The following is a 26,687-nucleotide window of genomic DNA, read 5'->3' as shown; positions in this document are numbered from 1 at the left end:
GCTCTTTACATTGCTGTCTCTAGTAGCACTCCACTTAAAGACTGCTCAGGCCAGGGGATAATTCCTCATGCACTTTACAGTTATCACTTGCATTCCTTTCTGTGAATTAATATCCTGTCATTCAGTTTAGGATTCAATCATTAATTTAAGGATTAAGTTGTTAACTTAGGAAATCATTCCTTAACTTAAAGCGGAACTGAAATAGTAAAAAAAAAAGTGTTTGACTTACCTGGGACTTCTGCCAGCCTCTTGCAACCTTCCTGTCCCATGCTGGTCCTCCACGATCCTCCATTCTCCTGCTGCCAGCTAGTTTCGGTACTGATGTACCGTTGATTGTAAGCCACGCATATCTTTCATCGCGTTCCTGCCTGCAATATTGTCCTGCGTTAATAGCGCAAGACACTATTGTGGAGAAAGATACAAGTGGCCCAGGGCGCGCAGGCGCAGTTGCCGAGTCGAATGAACCAAAAGTAGCTGGCGGTGGGAGAATGGAGGATCATGGAGGATCGTGGAGGACCGGTGTGGACTAGGAAGGCTGCAAGGGGCTGGCAGACGCCCCAGGTAAGTCAAACACTTTGTTGTTTTTTTTTTTATTTCAGTTCTGCTTTAAGTACAGAATCCTTATTTTAAGGTTTGCCTGAGGTAAATTGCTTAGTGAATACTAAATGATTTATCACCATGGTGATAACAGTAAAAACAGCTCAGAATCATTATTAAAGACAGGTGATAAGCTTAGTGAATTGTGGCCAATATCATCCTTACACTGGTAGGGTTATAAGTATTTTTAGAATTCTGATTTTTCTGGATACAAGGCTGACTTTAGTTCATCTTGTAAGGACCGATCTTGTATAAAAAACTGCAGAGCTCTTTGTACTCTGCGGCAAATTACCACCACCAAGTTATTGTCCCAGTGTTTCTAAGGAAGATACAGAAATTAACTAGACCGTAGGCTTTATCTAAAGAGTAAAAATAAACAACCAAATAGCATCTAAATATAACATCTAAATTTAAATCTAACAAGTTAAATATAAATTAAAATCAAAAGACAAATACGCCCTTCCTCTATTTGCTTAGGAATCTCATAGTACGGTATTTAGGCTGTACACAGGGACTATAGGGAAGGAAATATCCTGTTGGTACGCAATAGACAAAGCCTAATTTAACTCTGTCATTGTTGACATGAACTAATAGCTAACATTTGTACAGTGTACGGCTTAATAAATGGAGCCATTAAAGACGTGTAACCTGTCACAACTGGAACTACCATTCACTGATGTATACTTTCTTTGTCTAGGCCCCAATGGCTATGTAAATGTACTTACAATAACCCAAAACAATAAAAAAAATGTAAAATGTATTAAAGTTGGCAGCACTGTTTAGGCACACTAAAACCAGCAGAAGAAATGAAATGCTTAGAATGTTTATTTTGTCTCGCTGCAGTGACTTACATCAAAGGTGCCAGTGGATGCTAATGGATGCAGACCAACCACTTGACTACGTCAACCACACGATAACTTTAGCCTGTCCTCGACACCTTCATAGTAGTCAATGTTCAGAAACAGGTTATAGGGAGATAATGGCATCTGGCTGCCATCAATGCAAAGAAAAATGAATTATCTGCAGAAACAAAAACAATTATGCAGAGCAGTTACTTATACACTACAAGTTCATTCATTCCACCTCACTGGACTGCATAACAGAGAAAGCCCTCCCCCTATACATTTTGCAGGCTTGTTCATATGGATGCTGACGCAATAGTTAGAATCAGGTGTAGTTACTGATATTTTGCTGTCATCTTAGTGATAGCACTTTTGTGGGCTTTTTAGCTCTTCTCTTATGTCAGTCTAACATTCAACTTCTACTTCTAATTCTTAACCGGAACTTTATCCTTAATGGATCGGAAACCCCTTCCTCATGCCTAACTAACTGTACCACCCTCACAAGCTTGTATTCCTTAGTACAAACACAGACAAACACAGAACATTTATATTGCGCTTTTCTCCTGGCGGACTCAAAGCACCAGTAATGCCTAATGCTGACCCCAGTGGTGTACCTAAGGAACTATTGACCCCAGTGCGAGTTTTACATTGGGTCCCCTCAAGCTCTCTATATATAGCTGACATGGAACACAAAAACCTGCCAGGGCCAGCCGCAGTTACATAAAGTTGTAAGCAGGGGAGAGGAACAGTTAGTTAATGATTACTACTATTCACAACATGTATGGCTGTAATCAATACTAGCATAGCACCAAATAAATGCCAATATAGTAGTTGAAGGAGGACCCCTTGTTTTAAAACTGATACAAATGCACAGCCTATATGTCACTATAGAAATGTACTAAGTCCACAAAATTGTATGCAGTGGTGTGTTGGCAAATGCAGAGATGTAATATGTCCCATTGAACAGATTTGGAGTAATGTGATAGACAAATAGCATAATGTACGCTATACAAGTAACTTATGCATTGTGTGTGTAATTTTAATTGAAATGTTGCCATCCAATAGTGAACTCATAGTGTGACTGTTCCCTCATTTACACTCACCTAAATTATTATTAGGAACACCATACTAATACGGTGTTTGACCCCTTTTTGCCTTCAGAACTGCCTTAATTCTATGTGGCATTGATTCAACAAGGTGCTGAAAGCATTCTTTAGAAATGTTGGCCCATATTGATAGGATAGCGTCTTGCAGTTGATGGAGATTTGTGGGATGCATATCCAGAGCACGCAGCTCCTGTTCCATCAAATCCCAAAGATGCTCTATTGGGTTGAGATCTGGTGACTGTGGGGCCATTTTAGTACAGTGAACTCATTGTCATGTTCAAGAAACCAATTTGAAATGATTCGAGCTTTGTAACATGGTGCATTATCCTGCTGGAAGTAGCCATTAGAGGATGGGTACATGGTGGTCATGAAGGGATGGACATGGTCATAAACAATGCTCAGGTAGCCCGGGGCATTTAAACGATGCCCAATTGGCACTAAGGGGCCTCAAGTGTGCCAAGAAACATCCCCCACACCATTACACCAGCACCAACACCACCAGCCTGCACAATGGTGGTAACAAGGTATGATGGATCCATGTTCTCATTCTGTTTACGCCAAATTCTGACTCTATCGAGACTCATAAGACCAGGCAACATTTTTGCAGTCTTCAACTGTCCAATTTTGGTGAGCTTGTGCAAATTGTAGCCTCTTTTTCCTATTTGTAGTGGAGATGAGTGGTACCCGGTGGGGTCTTCTGCTGTTGTAGCCCATCCACCCCAAGGTTGTGCGTGTTGTTGCTTCACAAATGCTTTGCTGCATACCTCGGTTGTAACGAGTGGTTATTTCAGTCAACGTTGCTCTTCTATCAGCTTGAATCAGTCTGCCCACTTTCCTCTGACCTCTAGCATCAACAAGGCATTTTCGCCCACAGGACTGCCGCATACTGGATGTTTTTCCCTTTTCACACCATTCTTTGTAAACCCTAGAAATGGTTGTGCGTGAAAATCCCAGTAACTGAGCAGATTGTGAAATACTCACACCGGACCCTTTGGCACCAACAACCATGCCATGCTCAAAATTGCTTAAATCACCTTTCTTTCCCATTCTGACATTCAGTTTGGAGTTCAGGAGATTGCCTTGACCAGGACCACACCCCTAAATGCATTGAAGCAACTGCCATGTGATTGGTTGATTAGATAACTGAATTAACCTCCTTGCCGGTTATCCCGAACTCAGTTCGGGGTAACCTGCGCAGGAGGATTGCTCAGGCCCCACTGGGCCGATTTGCATAATTTTTTTTTTGTTACAAGCAGCTAGCACTTTGCTAGCTGCTTGTAACTTCCGATCGCCGCCGCTCACCGCCGATCCGCCGCGCCGAGCCGCTCCCCCCCGCCCCAGACCCCTGCGCTGCCTGGCCAATCAGTGCCAGGCAGCGTTGAGGGGCGGATCGGGATTCCCTATGACGTCCCGACGTCCATGACGTCGGTGACGTCATCCGGCCCCGTCGCCATGGCGACCGGGGAAGCCCTGCAGGAAATCCCGTTCTCATCGGGATTTCCTGCATACTCTGATCGCCGAAGGCGATCGGAGTGGGTGGGGGGATGCCGCCGCTCAGCGGCTATCATGTAGCGAGCCCTCGGCTCGCTACATGATTTAAAAAAAAAAAAACTAAAAAAAACCTCCAGCGCTGCCTCCTTGCCGGAGGAATTGAACCGGCAAGGAGGTTAATGAGAAATTGAACAGGTGTTCCTAATAATCCTTTAGGTGAGTGTATAAATAAAACCATCCATCATATCCTTTACAAGGACGGATGTACTGCACATTTGCCACACAGTTCAACCCTGAAGCAGGTAGAATAGGCACCGCACAGACCATAATGTTAATTGCTGCTATGTTGACACCTAGGGGGTAATTTGGCTGCCGGCTGCACCCAATAATTATCATAATTAGGAAGCATGAATGAATAGATACATTGCAAAGTGAGAAGTTAAAAAATAGAATAGAGATCAAGAAATTACTTATATTTGCCATGTAATCTGCTCATATTGTTTGATTCACAATCAACCTGCACATAATCACCTTTACTACTGGCAGACATGAAAAAAACAGACAGCACCAACTGCCATAATCTATAACCACACCCACTAACGTTGCAACAGGCTAAAGGTGGCCACACAACATACAATTAAGAGAGCCAATTTTTCACCAATTCGATAATTTTGATCGGTTGTCCCGAAAAATCGAGAGCTGTTTTAGATCAAAAAATCCGATCAAATTTCCTGTTTTTTTTTTTCGGTTTTTGGAGATTGAACAGGCTGGAAATTTCAGACCAACTTTATCAAGAATTGTATCGTTTGTGATAGATTGGCAATTACTTGATGTACAAATCCAATCAATTTTTTTCTGAGCTTTCAATTATGTTATTCATGATTGGGGAACAATTGAACATAGGTGTGTGGTCCATTGGTCAGATTTTTGAATTGTTACAATCAGTCAGAAAAAATGATTGCTATTCTTGAATTGAAAAGGTATTTAAAAAATTGTATGGTAATGCCCATGTTTCCCAATGGCACAGTTCACACTATATGCGTTTTAACTGAAATATTTTGTGTTAATGGGGCCTTAAAGAGAACCTGAACTGAAAATAAAAAGTCAAAATAACCATACACAGGTCATACTTACCTCCTGTGTAGTCTACTCCTCAATCTCTTTCTCCTCCTCTCCCGCGTCCCATTTGTCCACTGTGATCAATGGAATTCTCTATCCTCCATTTTAAAAATGGCCATTATCCCATAACAGCTTCCTGGTCAGCACACTGTGAAACTGTAATATCACCCACTTGAGCCATAGGGAAGCATGGACATTACCTTGCACATTCAGTTGTAACTGACTGCTGCTGCTATATAACTGACAACAACTGGTATATTTCAGTTCTGACAAAATATTGTCAGAACCGGAGGGGATCACTGTAAGAAGAAAATGGTGAGCTCCTGAGAGGAACGGATGGTGAGGTTAGTATGTAATATTCATTTGCAGCTACATCATGTGTTTATTTTAAATCATTTTCCTTGCTTCAGGTTCCCTTTAAGCTTGCTTTTATACTTAATCTGTTGCTCTCAGTTATAACTGAAAGGACAACTGATTTTCAAAGTAATGCCCATGTTTCCCTATGGCTCAGTTCACACTATATGCATTTTAACTGAAATATTTTTCATAATGCATGGTTATGGAAAAGAAGAAAAAAAAACGCGTACCAACTGATTACGTATAAAAGGACTCTAAGGCCCGATGCACACCAAAACCCGCTAGCAGATCCGCAAAATGCTACCAGATTTTTAAACGCTTTTTTTATTTTTATGAGGCGTTTTGCTAGCGTTTTGCGGATTGCTGCTGCGGATTTCATTGTACCATATTTCATATATTGTTACAGTAAAGCTGTTACTGAACAGCTTCTGTAACAAAACCACCTGGCAAACTGCTCTGATCTGCCGTTTTTGAGAGCGGTTTGCGTTTTTCCTATACTTAACATTGAGGCAGAAACGCCTCCGCAATCCAAAAAATGCCTCACCCCGGGAGTATACGTTTCTGCAAAACGCCTCCTGCTCTGGTGTGACCCACCCCATTGAAATACATTACCCTAGCATATCCGCAAGTGGCTGCAAAAACGCCTGAAAACCCGCTCGGTGTGCCCCAGCCCTAAAAGTTTGTTTTTATAGATATGCACAGAGGGAGATACTGGTTGCTTGGCAGTTGAAAAAAGCCATTATTTCCCACAATGCAACAAGGCTTACAGACAGGAAACTGTCCGGGCCTAGGTCCTGACATCACACTGTGGGAGGGGTTTCACCATAATATCAGCCATGCAGGCTCCCCGATCATCTAGTTGAGAAAAGGTAAAGATTTCTTGTGGGAAAAGGGATATCAGCTACTTATTGGGATGAAGTTTAATCTTCGGTTACAGTTCATCTTTAAATTACCACAGCACCCTTTTTCAATGTACACATTCAGCCATACGTTTGCCGGGCAGAAGTGTTTATCCTAATTTCAGTTTCATTACATTCTGCATCATTTTAACAATAGCGATTCTAATCCTAATTACAATTATGTGGGTAATCTTCATTTCACGTAATTTTTGCACAAATGCATTGGAGTCTATGAGGCATAAGAAAACAAATTTTTGGACATGAGAAAACACTTTTTTGCATAAATGCATTAAATTCTATGGAAATGAGTTTTTTTTTTCAAAATTACACATCATTAACCTCCTGGGGACCGCCTACCACCAATGGGCGTGGCCATGCGGCAGCCCCAGGACCACCTAACGCCGATTGGCGTCAAGTCCTGGGGCTGCAGCTTTCCCGGGAATGTCCGCGCGCATACGCGATCGTTCCCTGCCACTTCACGGAACGGAGTTCCGTGATTAGCCTGCTAGCCGCCGATCGCGGCTAGCTGGCTGTTTGTAAATGAAAGAGGAAAGAAATCCCCTTTGTTTACATGCGTACAGCGCATTCCCCGGCAGCGCTGTATGAGATCGGCGATCCCCGGCCTCTGATTGGCCGGGGAGCGCCGTCCTCTCATAGGCTGATGCCTATGAGAGGCGGAACAGGACGGATCGCCGTCCTGCTCCAAATCAGATGACGGAGGGGAGGGAGGAAGGGGAGGGAGGGGGGACAGAGAGAGAGAGAGCCTCTAAGAGGCTTCAGCAAAAAAATAAAAATAAACAAAGTCCTGCAGCGACCGGACCCCTCCGGCGGCATGTCCCCTTAGGGACAAAAAAAGGAGGTGAGTCCGATCGCTGGGCTGTGCAGGAGGCTGAAAAGCCTGCTTAGCCCAGTACTGCAAAAAATGGCCTGGTCTTCAAGGGGGGTTAGCACTGTGGGCGTCAAGTGGTTAAAGGATACCCGAAGTGTCATATGACATGATAAGATAAACATGTGTATGTACAGTGCCTAGCACACAAATAACTATGCTGTGTTCCTTTTTTTCTTTCTCTGCCTGAAAGAGTTAAATATCACGTATGCAAGTGGCTGACTCAGTCCTGACTCAGACAGGAAGTGACTACAGTGTGACCCTCACTGATAAGAAACTCCAACTAAAAAACACAGACGAAAATGGCTTCTGAGAGCAAGAAAGAGTTAAAAGGGGAAATTTCTTATCCGTGAGGGTCACACTGTAGTCACTTCCTCTCTGAGACGGGAAAGAGTCAGCCACTTACATACCTGATATTTAACTCTTTCAGGCATAGAAAGAAAAAAAGGAACACAGCATAGTTATTTGTGTGCTAGGCACTGTACATACCCATGTCTATCTCATCATGTCACATGTCACTTCGGGTATCCTTTAAGAAATTACAGATCATAATTACAATTACATGTGAAATTAATTTTGCAATACCTAGTCTGAAATTCCACATAACGATTATGCATTGTAATTCTGAATTTTGCATCAAAATTACTAGTAGGCGAAATTCGAGGTCATCACTACTGGGCAACTAGTTCTGGAACATAGTGAGTATCACACACATACTAGAATTATCCACAAACAAAGTAGCTCAATGGACAAAGTAGAGAGCATGTTACATACAGAGAGTTTAATAATATATATATTTTTTTTACAAAAACAGCATAAGTGAATGGTTGTTATATGGTGATTAGGAACCAATTCTTGAATGAAGGGTGGCCACACGCAAATCAAAAACACATGCTGGATTCACGAGCCCATGACTTCAAAATTGTACATATGGAAAAACAACACAAGTGCCAAAACAACGATCCAAACCTTTACAGGCATTTACAGAATGCTGGTTATAGCAGTGTTTTAAAGACTTCTGGTTCAAAATGCAAGTAGAAACATTCCAAGTGATAATCAATGAAGCTAGTCATATAAAATCCTCCATCAGAAATGTATGTGCAAGCTTTAGATTCAGCCATGCAGAGTTAGTATGGGTGGTGTCCAACATGAGTCCCATCTCACATATTGCCCATTATGCTAGATAAAAGGACATAAGCCAAAGGAAATAATACCCAACCACACTGGTAATCATTAGCAACTAATTACTGATTATATATATTATGTATCAGTATTGCCAGACTAAGCAGTGAAGCAGCTGGTATGTTCACATTTCTTGGCATGTCCAATGTTTTTATTGGCATATAAACATGAACAATTATCAGTGGCCTTCTTACAAGGTCACACGGTGTCATATGTGCATCAGTCCGTTACATCATGGTCATTAACTGACTGACACTCAGACAAGTCTTGTTCAACAAGTCAGCATCACAAATGTGTAACTGAAACATTTTAGAACTTTTTTTTTTACAGCTCAATTGTCATCAGTGACAAATGAGTGAAGCGAGAGAAAGCCTTCAAAATAACACACGTACATGCAAAATGGGCACCAAGGATACTTGAGGGCTGGAAATAGCCACTAATAGAATATCGGTAAAATGACAGGTATACTATTGAGCAGTGGTAATTACGGTAGTAAAATAAAGGCACATTTTACCAAAATATAGGTAAATATTACAGGGCAGCATGGTGGCATAGTGGATAGGAGTCTTGCCTTGCAGCGCTGGGTCCCCGGCTCAAACCCCAGCCAGGGCTCTATGTGCACAGAGTTTGTATATTCTCCCTATGTCTGCGTGGGTTTCCTCTGGGCAATCCGGTTTCCTACGACATCCCAAAAACCATACAGATAAGTTAAATGGCTTCCACCTAAAATTGGCCCTAGATTACGATACATACACTAGACTACGACACATACAGTACATACATATGACTATGGTAGAGATTTAGATTGTGAACCCCTCTGAGGGACAATTAGTGACAAGACAATATATACTTTGTACAGAGCTGAGAAAGATGGAAGCGCTATATAAATACTAAATAATAATACCAATAATTTACTATTGCAAAACCTAATAATTTTCACACAAGCCCTCCCTCTACCAATGCCTAACTCTAACCAACCCCCTCCACTGATGCCTAACCCTAGCCGACTCCCCCTCACCGATACCTAACTCTAACCGACTCCCCCCCCCGACACTGATACCTAACCCTAACCGACCCCGCCCCCCCACCGATACCTAACCCTAACCAAACCCCCCCCCCACTGATACCTAACCCTAACCAACCTCCCCCCATGACACCTAACCCTAACCGACTCCCCCCCACCACACTGATAACTAACCCTAATCACACACACCCTCAGCCGCAAATCTGTCTGCTTTCGCTGATATATATGATAGATTTTGGTCCCTGAGGAAGTTTGGGTGCCTCGTAATAGCGGCTATGAATAGAAATTTGGGCAGTTTGCCATTTCCATTTTTGTTCGCTATTAACATAGGTGCCTATGGGTTGGCCAAACCTCCCCGGACCCTCCAAGGCCGACATTTACTGTTTTGGTTCTAACTTCTTTGCTACACTATTAAAAAGGCTTTTTAATACTGTCTTTATCAGGACCGGTGATTCCATAGTTTCAAGCTGGGCAATTGCCTAGGGCTCTAGGTTCCCTAAAGGACAACGGAAGTGAGAGGAATTTAGGGGCTGCCATATTTATTTCCTTTTAAACAATGCACATTCCTGGCTGTCCTGCTGATTCTCTGTCTCTAATACTTTTAGCTATTGACCCTGAACAAGCACGCCGATCAGGTGTTTCTGACTGAAGTCTGACTGAGTTAACTGCATGCTTGTTTCTGGTGTGTGATTCAGATACTACTGCAGCCAAAGAGATCAGCAGGACTGCCAGGCTACTGGTGTTGTTTAAAAGGAAATAAAAATGGCAGCTTCCATATCCCTCTCACTTCAGGTTCCTTTTAGGCTAGTTACACACCAAGACGTTGCGTTAGGTGCTACGTTAAGGACGCATAACGTGCACCTAACGCAAGGCCTGGTGCACTTCGATGTGGACGTCAGAGTGAGCCGCGTTGTGCAGCTCACTCTGGCGTCCGTGATGCGTACTCTTGGACGCATGCGGCATCACGTGGTCCCGCCGGCCAATCGCCGCACAGAGAGGCCGCACCAGGAAGTAAACACTGTACGTCACAACGTGCAGTGAATATTAATAAGCCATGTGCCTGGCCGCTCTCTGCTCCTCCCCAACCTGACTGAGCATGTGCAAACAGTCTAACGCGGCTTAAGCCGCTGTAACGCCGTAGCATGCTGCACTTTCGGGAGAACGTGCAGCGTTACATGTAACGCAACGTGGGCTGTGTGAACAGCCCACTTGTGTTACATTGCTGTATGTTGGGGGAGCGTTACAGGCTGCACTAACGTGCGCCTGTAACGTCTTAGTGTGTAAGCAGCCTCAAGGGCTGAACAAGTCAAGGTCTTTAGAGGTCGCAATTTTACTCTTGGTACAATATTAATTTTTTGCCCCATTTTACCTCAGACCCTCCCTGGTCTGTTTTGCCACAGGAAAGATTTACCTGCGATCATTTCACACAGTAACAGGGAGTAACAGGAATCTCTCTAACAGGACAGCACAACAGCCCCAAGAGGGAGTCTAAAGCCCTTTTTCACTCTATGCAATGCAAAGAAAAAAAAGTTCTACTCCAAGCTTGATCAGAAGAGATGGAATGCAGCATACTGTGCCGTACTTATAAACTAAAGGATTTCTTCTCATATAAATACTCCTAGTGCTCCAGAACCCTACTGATGTTGATCTTGCTGTTCTATGTAGCATCTCTCCATATTTTTACATAAAATCACCGTACTGCGTGTTCATCACATTTCATAACATCAAAGTCAGTGTTTATGTTCTTTTCATAATTCTGCTTGATGCATGTGTTTTCTTTTTATATTTTGAGGCAGTTGAGAAAGCTGAAGTATAGCTTTGTTTATTTTGCTGGTCCTCATTGGCTTTAGAAGGGTGATTGGGTGGTCTCTGCCCTTCTTGGCCCTCTTAGATTCTTTCCTCTGAGAATTCTGACAGTGTATTAAACATGATAGAGTCGTTTCTAATTTAGCATGCTGTACTGCTGTTAATAGCAGGTAGCTGCTATAGTATATTGGGTCTGTTACTAAAATGGAAAACACTGAAGAAACGACATTTTCCAGAAAACTGTCCGGATTAAAAAGGAAATGTAACCAAGGTTTTAACTTTATCCCAATCGGTAGCCCTTTCCCACGAGAAATATCTTTTCTCACATAGATTTTCGGGGGGGGGGGGGGGGGGGGGCAGGGCATCTGTGCAGCTGATCTTGTGGTGAAACCCCTCCCACAGTGTGATGTCAGGACCTAGATCATGAAGTTTCTTTTCCATGAGCCTTGTTGCATTGTGGGGAATTAACAGCTGTTTCAATCTGCGAAGCAAGCAACATCTCCCTCTGTGCATATGTATAGCTATAAAAAAAACAAACTTTCAGCCTATCGCATTGCTAGTGGGTGTGGTCATAGATAATGGCAGTTGGTGTTGTCTATTTTTTTTCTATGTTTGTCGGTAGTAAAGATGATGATGTGCCGGCTCACTGTAGATCAAACAACATGAGCAAATTACATGGAAAATATAAATCATTCCCTAAACTCTCTCTTCTACAACCTTTCACTTTGCAATGTATTGACCCCCCCCCCATCTGTGTCCCCCCTGTATCATTGTGACCACTTCTGCCGCTTTGCATTGGGGGCTCGTCCTTGAACATGGTAGACCAGGGCTCAAATCCAGCCTAGACTTTCTAACACTGCAAGCTGCCCCCTTGAGTGCACCCTTAGTGGCTGCAGCTCTTGAGCGCTTTGAGTCCGATAGGACTCAGTGTTCGGATTATCACTATTATAGTAAGTAACGCTGCCCGGAATTCGAGCGGTAGCAGGGTGAGACGAATGAAGACACAGTGTGGGGTGTCTGTGCACAGTACTTTCACCTTGTTGAATAAATCAAGGCCATAAAAGCTTTAGTTGCATAAAAAAGAATCAATAAATCGATAAATGTAAACAAATATATCTATGGACACCCTACAGCTGCACAGCAGCCGCAGCACCACCTTAGCAATGGCTTGTTGTGACTTTGAATAGGGGGTCACAATACACTTCCACTTCCTCAGCCCAACTTATGGAAACAATTTCTATCCAGGCATTCTGCTGAATAAACTATTTTCCTCACTGGTCCCACGGGCGCTCTTAGTAGTGGAATGCAATGTTTATAATCCTATTTAACACTGCATGGTAAATATTATCTACTTATAACTTTATTGCTCTGCCTTTTTATGTGTTTGAAATCTAAAAAGCCTTGTTGCCACGTTCCTGACAAATATTTCCTTCACGTTTTCACTATGTATTTATCACCTGAGAGTAATGCTGAGTATTTGTTATTTGGGTGCCACCTAGAGGTTCTCATGGCTTCTGCAGCTCTCACATCTGATTCTGCTTAGAGCATAACCCACAGAAAACCTTACACAATTGTAAAGTCATTCTGTTTGGATAGCTGTTATTCTGACTCAATGCCAGCCTTAAAGGATTTTTACAAGTCTTATAATAACGTCTTTCTCAGTACACGCTTTCCTTTGTTGTTGCAAATAATAAAGAATGTTAGATCCCAAGGCGTAAATGTGGATGGTGTTTCCAAGTGCTTCCATGGCAACGTGCAACTTTCATCCATGTCAAAGTTCCATCCTTTCAGCCTCAAAGGACTGATTTTTAAATATACTGTATTGGTACAGTAGCTTTGGACGCAGGTGTTTTGTCTTGATACCTTTGGGTGCTGTCAATTCAATGTTACTTAACAGTAAATATTAATTCAGGATGTGCAAAGTTACCCAATGCTGTCCCTTACTACAATGTCTTATACCAGTCATGTACAAAGTTTGGCCCGAGGGCCAAATGCGGCCTGCGGATTCGTTTCTGGTGGCCCCTAAAGCTCTCTACATTTGTTAATTCCATGCGGCCCACACTCCGTAGCTTTGGTGCAGGGGCCAGCAGCAGTAACAGCCATTAATTAGCAGCCACCACTGTGCTTACTGCACAAGGTATATGGGTTATTTCCCATGGACATGGTTTATTTGACAAAATGTCGCAGGCACAGTGTACTTACAGCAATCAGCAAAAATTGTGTTTAAAGAGACTCTGAGCTTAGTCTTCCTGTTGTTTTTTTACTTACCTGGGGCTTCCTCCAGCCCCATAAGCATGAAAGTGTCCCTCGCCGTCCTCCTCAGCGCCTCGGTTCAGCCGCAATTTTCCCTAGTAAGTGGTTCAGTGACGTTAGCGGTGGACCTTCTGCGCATGCGTGGACCACCCCGGCTGGCGTCACTCAGTCAGACTGAGTAGGACTGATCCACGTACCAGGAGTTGACTGCAGCTGAATGGAGGACTGCTGGAGGACGATGAGGGATACATCCATGCTTATGGGGCTTGAGGAAGCCCCGGGTAAGTAAAAAAAACAGCAGTAAGACTCATCTCTGAGTCTCTTCAATTTAGCTAGTTTGGCTCCATAGAACTCTCAAGGACAGCGATTAGTCCTTTGGCCTAAAAAGTTTGGACACCCCTGTCTTATACTTGTTAGAATTTAAGTATTATATGAATTCGTAGACCTCAGTTACTTTAACTGAGTTTAGTTAAAAGACTTCATTTGCAGAGTATACCTTTGAGGAGCATTTATAGAAGCACTGAAGAACAGTGTGATTCGGACGGTACAAGGCTAAGATGTACAGACAGGGAGGCAGTCTTGTTCTGTAAACATCGAGTGTTTTCATATTTCCTAAAGGTAAGCAATGTTCTTTTTAGATTAAGTCAGGTCCCTGGAACATGGAATTTTCCAGGCCATGCGCAGTAAAGACTGTGCTTGTCATGATATCACGGGGTCTTATCAGCCAATAGCAGGCGATGAGGTATTGATCCGTCCCTGCTCAGATGATGTCACATTTAACTCTTTAGAGTTAGTATAGGAAGAGCTAACGAGCTCCCTGGGGGCGACTGCTTCTTCTGACTTCTGGCTGATGACTTCCACTTTCTACTCTTTTTGTAATGTCTTGTCATCTTATCTAACTGTATGCTGTATATAGGCCTAAAAGCAACGTAGTATAGATGTAACATAAGAGAAAGCCTGGTTGCCATTAAAAAGGAATGGACCAAGAGCCTGTAACGCAAAGAGGACTTACTACAGACCAATTGCTTCGCTGAGGTGTAACGAACATGTAGAGATAAGCATCTGCATATCTCTTTACTGAATAAACTCCTGAAACTTTGACGACGTCTAAGAAGTTCTATCTCCTATGCTGTTTCTGTGATGAGAGTCGACTTATCACACTTCCTGTGATATGGTGCCGAATGAAGGTGTAGTGTTGTTGCCCAAAGCAACCAACAAAGATTTATTACAATACTAACCTTCTTTACAATACCTAAAACCAAACTTAAGGTGGCCATACACTGGCCCGATTCCCGGCCGTTTCGACAGCAGATTCGATCCTGGGATCAAATCTGCTGCCAATCGTTCGCGGTAAACGCCGCCGACGATCCGATTTCCTCCCGAAATCGGATCGGTCCGTCGATCGCGCCGTGCGGGAAATTACCCTCGATCGCCCGCGGTTAAGTGCGCGTCGCTAGCGGCGGCCGATCCGATGAAAAATACATTACCTGATGCGGGCTCCCGGGCGTCTTCTCTGCATCTTCTCAGCGCTGCACCCGCTCCATCCCGGCGCTTCCTGGGTCACTGCAGTGACCCAGGAAGTTCAAATAGAGGGCGCTCTATTTGAACTTCCTGGTCACGGAGTGACACAGGAAGCGCCGGGATGGAGCGGGTGCAGCGCTGAGAAGATGCAGAGAAGACGCCCGGGAGCCCGCATCAGGTAATGTATACGGGGGGGGACAGGCGGCAGGAGCAGCTGAACAGATTGTGATCGGTTTCAGGCTGAAATCGATTCACAATCTGTTTGCAGTAAAGGCAGCCATACGATCCCTATCTGATCAGATTCGATCAGATAGGGATCTGTCAGCTGGTCGATCTGATGGCACATCGACCAGTGTATGGCTGCCTTTAAGGTCTCTTTTCCACAGAAGGTTGAACTGTGCCATTGTTGGGCAGTTCAGCCTCCCAGCTGCTGCCCAAGAACACCATTTGGCTGCAATTACATGCAGGTGAATAGCAGTGTTTGGTAACACTGTGAATGTCACATGTGACACGTGGCGGCATTACACAATTAAGATGGCATCCGCCATGCTCAGATGCAACTTCATGGGGGGGGCTGAATGTCCACGGTTCGTGCCGAGATTTAGCAAGCTCCAGGCCAGTGAACAGGAGCAGCTGTTAGGTGGGGAATTCACCGCCTTCACCTATTTGTGGAAAAGAGGCCTTACCATTGCATCTGTCAAAGGGCTAAGGCCCACTAGAACACTATTAGCCGTGTTTCTGAAACGCCTATGATTCCCATGTTTACTCAATTTTTTAAGTGGTTCAGTAGGGCTGACATATGTGTCATGATTTGAAAATAAGCAACCATAGCTAAATTTGAGAAAATACAAACTATTTCTTTATTAATACTACAAAATTTCTAAAGGGTATACAAATTAAAAGCGCATGGGATGGCCACCCCGCCACACATACAAACCAAACACCAGTGCACCATACAAACATACATGGGATTATTGGAGAAGCGAATATTGTCCTTGTTAGACAAATAATTGTTGGTGGACATTCTGCTCTTCAATCCTCTTTAGAACCTTGATATTTCAATAGGTTAGAGCAATATTCCGGGTGAGAAGCAATCAATCCACATGTAATTGTATGCAGCGTTTGCAGCAGCGAAAGCCTATGAACAGGTAAGCAACAGTGAAAGTTCACAGCAAGCATACGGCAGGTTACCACCTTAATATCAGCAAAGCAGCTCCCAAACAACAAGTGGCAGACAGGATCTCCCTGTACATCATATCTGGCATGTTAGTTCAGCCGTGCTCAGAGCGCATAGCAAGCAGGTAGTGGATTGTATATAAGTATCTCACCCAATCCTCGTTGAGACCAGTTCAACTAGTATGTTCACAGGGTCAGTATATCCGGCAGAGGAGCAGAGTCCAATGTTATGAAGCATGATGTTGTTCACCCATGATGTGCAGATGTATCGGCTTGGGACACGGAAGGGTGCAGGGATCGGCAAGATGGTAAGCCTGTCCGCACGGGCCACCGAACGGGTGGCAGATGGATCTAACGTCGCCTCCGTAATGCACTGCTATGTGGCGGCGTGGCGGCCCATGAAAGAGAGCGGCTCCCTAACGCAGTTTCGTCGGCTTCTGGCTTCGTCAGAGGGGCGTGGCTTGTCTCGCTCATTCACAACGCTTACATCCTCCATTCGCACCAATCATCGTGCAGACCGGCTGCAGGGGGAGGAAGCGCCAACATCACATCTGGCCGGCCAATCATGCGAGGGGTAGTAATCATTAACAAACTCTTCCGTTTTCCTGCTTGTACCTCCTGCATACTGCACCTGTCTTGGGTAGGTTTTGGTACTCTATATCAATTGCTTGAAGGGGGCCCAATGGATTACAAAAACTGACAGTCGACAGGCCCTATGTTACTAAAGGGAACCCGTGGTGAGAGTGATATGGAGGCTGCCATGTTTATGTCCTTGTAAGCAATGCCAGTTGCATGGCAGTCCTGGCATACATAGAGTAAAAACCCTGGAATGAGCATATGGCTAATCCAGTAAAATCTGAGTCATCTGAGACAGATTACCTGACCTGCATATGCTTGTTCAGGGTTTATGGCTAAAAGCATTACAGACACAGGATCAGCAGGACTGACAGGCAACTGGTATTGTTTAAAGATGTGTTTTTTGGGGGGCAGATGGGACACAGAGGTATGTTCTCTGCCTCTGTGTCTCCACACCACCGCTCTGTGCCCCCCCCCCCCCTCCCATACCCCTGTGGCCCCCTGAGATTAACAACAATATTTGTCGTTATCTCAGAGGTAAACACAGGGGAGAGATATTTCCTGTTCAAAATGCCCACCAGAATGGATTCGTTAGAACTGTTCCAGTAAACTCAATGAAAAAATCCGACTTACACAATTTTTCTGGATAGCACATGCTGCATCTCCCATAGAAAGCCTACGGTGGAAGTGCACCTGCTCTGGACTCAAACTGGACACAGATCCAGCAAGAACATACATATGTGCCTATCTTATGCTACGTACACACATGCGACAACGATCGTTCGTTGAGAACGACGAACGAACTTTTAATTGATGAAAGAACGACCTAAGTAAAGATAGTTTTAAAAGGTGTGTAACGATCTGATCGTTAGAACGAACGTTACATCATGTAAAGCAACTATTGCGCCTGCGCATAAAAATGAGCAGTTTCACAGAGAAATAGTGAAATGCGCATGTCAAGCCTAGTACGAACGACCGTTTCCAACGATGTACAATTTTACAATATTTACAATATTTATTTATAAATTATTTAATCAAAATTTGCACATTGTAAAATATTTTCTCACCCTGATTTACAATCTTAATTTTATCACAGGTGATGACATCTTTACTCCTGGCAGGTGCATCACTACGAAATGTTTTCTTTTCTTGTGTGTTCACAAAGTGAGCAGAAGCAATGCTTTTTCTGAGAAGTATCTCAGTGAGAAAATATCCTCTCAATTGTCCCTGTGAAAGAGTAAGACATTAAATTAGCCTCATTTCCCCAATATAACAAATTGAATTTGTGTCCCTCACCACTTGTTACTGCTGTGTAATATTTAGTACAGTACCGTTATGGTGATTTGTAAAGTAAAGTATACTTCCAAATTTTTTGCGTATAACAATAGCATGTTAAAATAATAAATGCAAAAATGTAGGTTGCTTGCAATGCGAAAACAATACAGTAGTTAAATAATATGATTTATATACAAGCCTCTATATAGAATATGAAACTGGGACAGAAACAAAAGCAAAGGAGTAAGGTCTCATTCATACATTGCCGAAATGTGCACAGTAACGTCAACGAGGCGGCGGCCTTTTAATGACGCGTGTCACGCAAGACCATCAGAAGTGCATACGCAGCGCTGTCTAACAGGGGTGTAACTAAAAATCACTGGGCCCCCCTGCGAAACTTTGGATGCTCCCCTCGCTTTCTGCACAGGTAAACTGAGAACAAATGTTGTTCAATTGGCTAGTGCACACTTGAATGTGTTTTCCCCATGCAGATAGAAACAGACAGTAGTGAAGCGTTGCAGGCATTGTCTCTACCAATTACATTAGCTTCTGTGATAAAACATGCATGTTTTCACACATACAGACACACATGGTGTGCAGAAAATGCATAAAGAAAACTGACAGACGAGTGTGCTCCCAGCCTCAGCTTATTACACTCACTCTATCCTCTGATGGAGCAGAAATGGCTCTACAGACTCCTCCAGCATCACTACTGTACAAAGCACTTGGGGAGGGTAGAGAGGTTGGCGGGAGGGCGTTGTACACAAGAGCCTGCTGCACAATGAATAGGGACTGTCTACAAATCTTTATCTGCAAACCTTTGTATGATTTCTTATCAGTGGCTGAGCAGATGCAGTCATTAAAACAATTGAGCAGAGAGCAGATTGTTTTTTCTCTCTCTGCCCTTAGTTGTCAGTCTCTCAGGACAGGGAGAAGAACCTTCTTCCCCCATGGGGCCCCATGCAGTTTATGGGCCCCCCTGCAGCTGCATCCCTTGCAGGGTCTATAGTTACGTCCCTGCTTCCCGACAATCCCAAAGGCACAGCTATCTTTTTTTTAAAAAAAAGGTTTATTTTAAAGCTTTGAAAAACAAACATTAAAGCGGAATATAACCCTGCATTTCAACTTTGCTCTAAAACATTATTTACAGTATATTATATGCAACCAGCATTTTTTTTTTTTACTAGACCAGCATTGGAAGGGTTACACAGGGCTTTAAAGTTCCTGGAGATTTCTGCAGACGCATCTGAAGCTGAAATAGATACATTTTGTTTACATAAATGTATCTAAGTGTTGAATGTGACTCACTCTCTCTGACTGAGAAGGAGCTTGGAGGACAGCCAAAGAGTGTGTAACATTTATCAATAGATACATATAACTAAATAGAATGTAACAATCTGAACTTCTGCATATCTCTCCACGGAACTGTAAACCTCTTTGTTTAACCCTTCCAATGCTGGTCTAGTAAAAAAAAATGCTTCTTGCATATAATATGCTGTAAATAATATTTTAGAGCAAAGTTGAAATGCAGGGTTATATTCCGCTTTAAAAAATATAGTAACATTCAGACTTTATGCACTGTGCGATGTGATTTTACACTGCTGCACAAAAAAACACTGTAGTGAATGGGTTCAGCAGTGCAACATATGGCAAAGCAGATGGCATGGGATTGCATACGTTACATTCTGAATGCAAGGCCATCTGCGTTACATAATGTGAACGAGGACAAAGGAGGGATTAGGTAAAAAATAGGGACTGTTCCTCCAAAAGAGAGTCAGAACAAGTGATTTTTATTTTCATCCGACCCACGGCTCCTGCTCACGTCAATATGATCGCGACCACTAGTTTGTAAGAGATTGGGGACACAACAGGAAACACTATCACCAACCAAATTTGGTTTAGTTAAGTTGCAGTAGAGAAGAGGGTAGCTGAAACTAAAGCTGTGTCCAAATCCCAGTGGTCGAAGGCCCTGGTGTGCAATTTAGCATTTCCTCCAGGGTGCCCTTGCTATTTCTTACAAATGACTGGACACGACCTCATAGGTAGAGTGACCAGACGTCCCGGATTGCCCGGGACGCGTCCCGGATTCGGGGTCCGCTGTCCCAGGCAGCATGAGGTCCCAGGAAACGTCCCGCTTTCAGCAGCGGGACGTCCCGGCCTCGGGACTCTGGCCACTCTCCTCATGAACTGGCAGTGGCGTCTATAGACGCCGTGCCAGTTCATTGCCCGCAGCCCCGCTCCAACCTCCATGGTCTTCCGGGGTTTTGACACCGGCCGGCGAGCAGGGCTACGGTAAGATGGCTGCCGAAGCCCTGTACTGGAGACTATTTGTGTCTCCAGTACAGGGCTTCGGGCGCCATCTTGCCGTAGCCCTGTCAGCGCGGGAGAGAAGATCAGGAGGAAGGTGGTCCTGGGAGCAGCGCGCCAGAGGCCAGAGACTTCTGCCAGGTAAGTAAATCCTTTTTCCAGGTCAAATGTGCTCCCATTACGTTTTTTTCCTGGTGAAATGTTTGTTACATAGTTACATAGTTATTTTGGTTGAAAAAAGACATACGTCCATCGAGTTCAACCAGTATAAAGTACAACACCAGCCTGCTCCCTCACATATCCCTGTTGATCCAGAGGAAGGCGAAAAAACCCTTACAAGGCATGGTCCAATTAGCCCCTAAAGGGAAAAATTCCTTCCCGACTCCAGATGGCAATCAGATAAAATCCCTGGATCAACATCATTAGGCATTACCTAGTAATTGTAGCCATGGATGTCTTTCAACGCAAGGAAAGCATCTAAGCCCCCTTTAAATGCAGGTATAGAGTTTGCCATAACGACTTCCTGTGGCAATGCATTCCACATCTTAATCACTCTTACTGTAAAGAACCCTTTCCTAAATAAATGGCTAAAACGTTTTTCCTCCATGCGCAGATCATGTCCTCTAGTCCTTTGAGAAGGCCTAGGGACAAAAAGCTCATCCGCCAAGGTATTATATTGCCCTCTGATGTATTTATACATGTTAATTAGATCCCCTCTAAGGCGTCTTTTCTCTAGACTAAATAAACCCAGTTTATCTAACCTTTCTCGATAAGTGAGACCTTCCATCCCACGCATCAATTTTGTTGCTCGTCTCTGCACCTGCTCTAAAACTGCAATATCTTTTTTGTAATGTGGTGCCCAGAACTGAATTCCATATTCCAGATGTGGCCTTACTAGAGAGTTAAACAGGGGCAATATTATGCTAGCATCTCGAGTTTTTATTTCCCTTTTAATGCATCCCAAAATTTTGTTAGCTTTAGCTGCAGCTGCTTGGCATTGAGTACGATTATTTAACTTGTTGTCAATGAGTACTCCTAAGTCCTTCTCCAAGTTTGATGTCCCCAACTGTATCCCATTTATTTTGTATGGTGCTAGACCATTAGTACGTCCAAAATGCATGACCTTACATTTGTCAACATTGAATTTCATCTGCCATGTATGTGCCCATATAGCCATCCTATCCAGATCCTGTTGCAATATGACACTATCTTCCTGAGAGTTAATGATTCTGCACAATTTTGTATCATCTGCAAAAATAGCAACATTGCTCACTACTGCATCTACTAGGTCATTAATAAATAAATTGAAGAGCACTGGACCCAGAACAGACCCCTGTGGGACCCCACTGCTAACAGTCTCCCATTTTGAGTATGATCCATTGACCACAACTCTTTGTTTTCTGTCCATTAGCCAGTTCCCTATCCATGAACACAGACTCTTCCCCAGTCCTTGCATCCTCAACTTTTGCACCAGACTTTTGTGGGGAACAGTGTCGAAGGCCTTTGCAAAGTCCAAGTATATCACATCTACAGCATTCCCAATATCCATATTAGCATTCACTACCTCATAAAAGCTGAGCATGTTAGTCAAACAGGACCTGTCTTTAGTGAACCCATGTTGATGCTGAGAAATGAGATTATTTTCTACTATGAAGTCATGTATAGTATCTCTTAGTAACCCCTCAAATAGTTTGCATACAACTGATGTTAAACTTACAGGTCTATAATTTCCTGGATCAGATTTTTTGCCCTTCTTAAATAATGGGAAAACGTGGGCTGTACGCCAATCCACTGGGACTCTGCCAGTTGCAAGAGAGTCACAAAAGATAAGATAAAGGGGTTTATCTATAACTGAACTTAATTCCCTTAGGACCCGAGGATGCATGCCATCCGGGCCAGGTGCCTTGTCTATTTTTAATTTATTTAGTCTTGCCTTCACTTCTTCCTGCGTTAAGTATTTAATATTACAGTTAGAAGATTGAGACTCTTCCGCCTCTGTAGTTTGCAACAGTGCTGTTTCTTTTGTGAAGACAGAAGCAAAGAAAGCATTTAATAACTCTGCCTTACCTTGGTCATCCACCATTGAGTTCCCATCCTCATCCTTTAGGAGTCCTATACAGTCAACCTTTCTTTTTTTAGAGTTAATGTACTTGTAAAACTTTTTTGGGTTAGATTTGATATCCTTAGCGATTTGTTTTTCAGCTTCAATCTTTGCCTGCCTAATTTCTTTTTTACAATTTTTATTGCACTCCTTATAATTGCTTAGTGCAGCCTCTGTCCCCTCCTGTTTTAAGACCTTATAGGCATTCTTTTTCCTCTTCATTTTATCTTTAACCTTTCTATTCATCCGCATTGCGTTTATTTTCTGGTGAAATGTTTGCCCGCATTGCGTTTTTTTTCTGGTGAAATGTTTGCCCGCATTGCGTTTATCTTCTGGTGAAATGTTTGCCCGCATTGCGTTTTTTTCTGGTGAAATGTTTGCCCGCATTGTGTTTTTTTTCTGGTGAAATGTTTGGCCGCATTGTGTTTTTTTTCTGGTGAAATGTTTGCCCGCATTGCGTTTTTTTTTCTGGTGAAATATTTGCCCGCATTGCGTTTATTTTCTGGTGAAATGTTTGCCCGCATTGCGTTTTTTTTCTGGTGAAATGTTTGCCCGCATTGCGTTTATTTTGTACTGACATGTTTGCCCACATTGCGTTTATTTTGTACTGACATGTTTGCCCACATTGCGTTTATTTTGTACTGACATGTTGCCCACATTGCGTTTATTTTGTACTGACATGTTGCCCACATTGCATTTATTTTATACTGACATGTTTCCCGCATTGCGTTTCTTTTGTACTGACATGTCTGCCCGCATTGCGTGTATTTTGTACTGACATGTTGTCCACATTGCGTTTATTTTGTACTGACATGTTGCCCGCATTGCATTTATTTTATACTGACATGTTGCCCGCATTGCGTTTACTTTGTGCTGACATGTTGCCCGCATTGCGTTTATTTTGTACTGACATGTTGCCCGCATTGCATTTAATTTATGTTAACATGTTTCCCGCATTGCGTTTATGTTGTGCAGACATGTTGCCCATCGCCTCCCCCCCCCCCCCACCGTCCCAGGTTGGACCCACAAAAATCTGGTCACTCTATCATAGGCCATTGGTCTATGAGGTTTCCAGTGTGTTCCCCTCAACTAGACAGGCGCTAAAATATGTGTAACTACTTTCTTTAACGGTGACCCTGACATGACACATAGCATGACACCAACATATGAATATACAGTACTAATCCTTCTCAGAATTTGCCAGAGTTTTGTATTCTTTCTATTTTAGTAATAATTAGTTAATTACCCTTTAATAAAATGACATGTTTCCAATAAAATAAATATATGTTTGCCCGCATTGCGTTTTTTTCTGGTGAAATGTTTGCCCGCATTGCGTTTATTTTCTGGTGAAATGTTTGCCCGCATTGCGTTTTTTTTCTGGTGAAATGTTTGCCCGCATTGCGTTTATCTTCTGGTGAAATGTTTGCCCGCATTGCGTTTTTTTTCTGTGAAATGTTTGGCCGCATTGTGTTTTTTTTCTGGTGAAATGTTTGGCCGCATTGTGTTTTTTTTCTGGTGAAATGTTTGCCCGCATTGCGTTTTTTTTTCTGGTGAAATGTTTGCCCGTATTACGTTTATTTTCTGGTGAAATGTTTGCCCGCATTGCGTTTATTTTGTACTGACATGTTGCCCACATTGCGTTTATTTTGTACTGACATGTTGTCCACATTGCGTTTATTTTGTACTGACATGTTGCCCGCATTGCATTTATTTTATACTGACATGTTTCCCGCATTGCGTTTATTTTGTACTGACATGTCTGTCCGCATTGCGTTTATTTTGTACTGACATGTTGTCCACATTGCGTTTATTTTGTACTGACATGTTGCCCGCATTGCATTTATTTTATACTGACATGTTGCTCGCATTGCGTTTATTTTGTGCTGACATGTTGCCCGCATTGCGTTTATTTTGTACTGACATGTTGCCCACATTGCGTTTATTTTGTACTGACATGTTGCCCGCATTGCATTTATTTTATGTTGACATGTTTCCCGCATTGCGTTTATGTTGTACAGACATGTTGCCCATCGCCTCCCCCTAGGGTTGCCAGGTGTCCGGTTTTACACCGGACAGTCCGGTTTTTGTGCGCTGTGTCTGGTGCAAAAAGGCATGCTAAACCGGACAATTAAGTTGTCCGGTTTAGAGCCCCCCGCAGCGCAGGAGGAGAACAGCGCAGCAGAGAGAGAGCTGGGAGCAGCGGTGGAGAAGGGGGGCAATCTCCCCCCCCCCCTTCCCTCACCTTAGGGTGCTCTCTCTCCCCCGCTGTCTCCTCCAGGATGATGTGCAGGCTGGCGAGTGGCTGCAGGCGGAACTTACCTCTGTGTTGCTCCAGCGCCGGAAGTTCGGGTCCTGCAGCCGCTGAGATTCGACTCAAAAAAGATCCGGATCAAAGATCCGGATCATTCATGAGCCGGACAACACTAATCAGTCTGAATAGTGTTGTCCGGCTCATGAATGATTCGAATCTTTGATCCAGATCTTTTTTGAGTCGAATCTCAGCGGCTGCGGGACCCGAACTTCCGGCGCCTGCGACACAGAGGTAAGTTCCGCCCGCAGCCACCCGCCAGCCTGCACATCATATTGGAGGAGACAGCGGGGGAGAGAGAGCACCCTAAGGTGAGGGAAGGGGGGGGAGATTGCCCCCCTTCTCCACCGCTGCTCCCAGCTCTCTCTCTGCTGCACTGTTCTCCTCCTGCGGGGGGGGGGGGGGGGCGGGGGGCACCTGGCTACCTATTCTGGGCACATATAGCCCCTGGCTACCTATTCCGGGCACATATACCCCCTGGCTACCTATTCTGGGCACATATAGCCCCTGGCTACCTATTCTGGGCACATATACCCCCTGGCTACCTATTCCGGGCACATATAGCCCCTGGCTACCTATTCCGGGCACATATAGCCCCTGGCTACCTATTCTGGGCACATATAGCCCCTGGCTACCTATTCTGGGCACATATAGCCCCTGACTACCTATTCTGGGCACATATAGCCCCTGGCTACCTATTCTGGGCACATATAGCTCCTGGCTACCTATTCTGGGCACATATACCCCCTGGCTACCTATTCTGGGCACATATACCCCCTGGCTACATATACTGGGACATTTACACCCCTGCCTACATATACTGGGACATATATACCCCCTGGCTACATATACTGGGCACATATATTCCTGGCTACATATACTGGGAACACTGGCTGTTTGTCATTATGTGCATTTAGTGGTGAAAAGCTGTCTCTTTTGTGCATTTACTGGTGAAAAGCTGTCTCTTATTATGTGCATTTACTGGTGAAAAGCTGTGTCTTATTATGTGCATTTACTGGTGAAAAGCTGTCTCTTGTGCATTTACTGGTGAAAAGCTGTCTCTTGTGCATTTACTGGGGAAAAGCTGTCTCTTATTATGTGCATTTACTGGCGAAAAGGTGTCTCTTATAATGTGCATTTACTGGTGAAAAGCTGTCTCTTATGTGCAGTTACTGGTGAAAAACTGTCTCTTATGTGCACTGGACCAGTACTACTGGTGAGGACAGTTAGTGACAAGGCTATGTACTCTGTAATGTGCTGCAGAAGATGTCAGTGCGATATAAATACTATAAATTTTTTTTTTAAAAAGCCCATTGCTTAGCCCACTCTACATAAAAGTGCGCTTCTGACTCCGCCCCTAACTCCACCCCCTGTCCGGTTTTCTCCATCAGCCGACCTGGCAACCCTACCTCCCCCCCCCCCCCCCCACCGTCCCAGGTTGGACCCACAAAAATCTGGTCACTCTATCATAGGCCATTTGATCTATGAGGTTTCCAGTGTGTTCCCCTCAACTAGACAGGCGCTAAAATATGTGTAACTACTTTCTTTAACGGTGACCCTGACATGACACATAGCATGACACCAACATATGAATATACAGTACTAATCCTTCTCAGAATTTGCCAGAATTTTGTTTTCTTCCTATTTTAGTAATAAGTAGTTAATTACCCTTTAATAAAATGACATGTTTCCAATAAAATAAATATATTTAAATATCACTGATAAAAAATAATCAATAAAAAACATATACTAACAAAAAGACCGCATCTTTTTTTTAAATACTAGACGAAAAGAAAATCTTGAAGGTGTCGTTTCTGTTGCATGTCGAATGTGCGAGCGGGAACAGAAAGATCGCGTCAGA

At 43.6% G+C, this 26,687-nt stretch overlaps 1 long non-coding RNA gene across 1 annotated transcript; it reads right to left on the bottom strand.

The window, feature by feature from the left end:
* Nucleotides 1–1,404: 1,404 nt before the first annotated feature.
* On the bottom strand, nucleotides 1,405–26,660 carry LOC137544889 (uncharacterized). Its single transcript, XR_011025933.1, has 3 exons — nucleotides 26,581–26,660; nucleotides 17,903–18,062; nucleotides 1,405–1,617 (listed from the first exon to the last, which is right to left on the bottom strand). It is a non-coding gene; the product is annotated as an uncharacterized lncRNA (long non-coding RNA).
* Nucleotides 26,661–26,687: the final 27 nt, after the last annotated feature.

Source organism: Hyperolius riggenbachi, chromosome 2, assembly GCF_040937935.1.
Source record: "Hyperolius riggenbachi isolate aHypRig1 chromosome 2, aHypRig1.pri, whole genome shotgun sequence".
NCBI classification, from domain to species: Eukaryota; Metazoa; Chordata; class Amphibia; order Anura; family Hyperoliidae; genus Hyperolius; species Hyperolius riggenbachi.
This window is presented reverse-complemented; position numbering and strand designations above follow the sequence as displayed.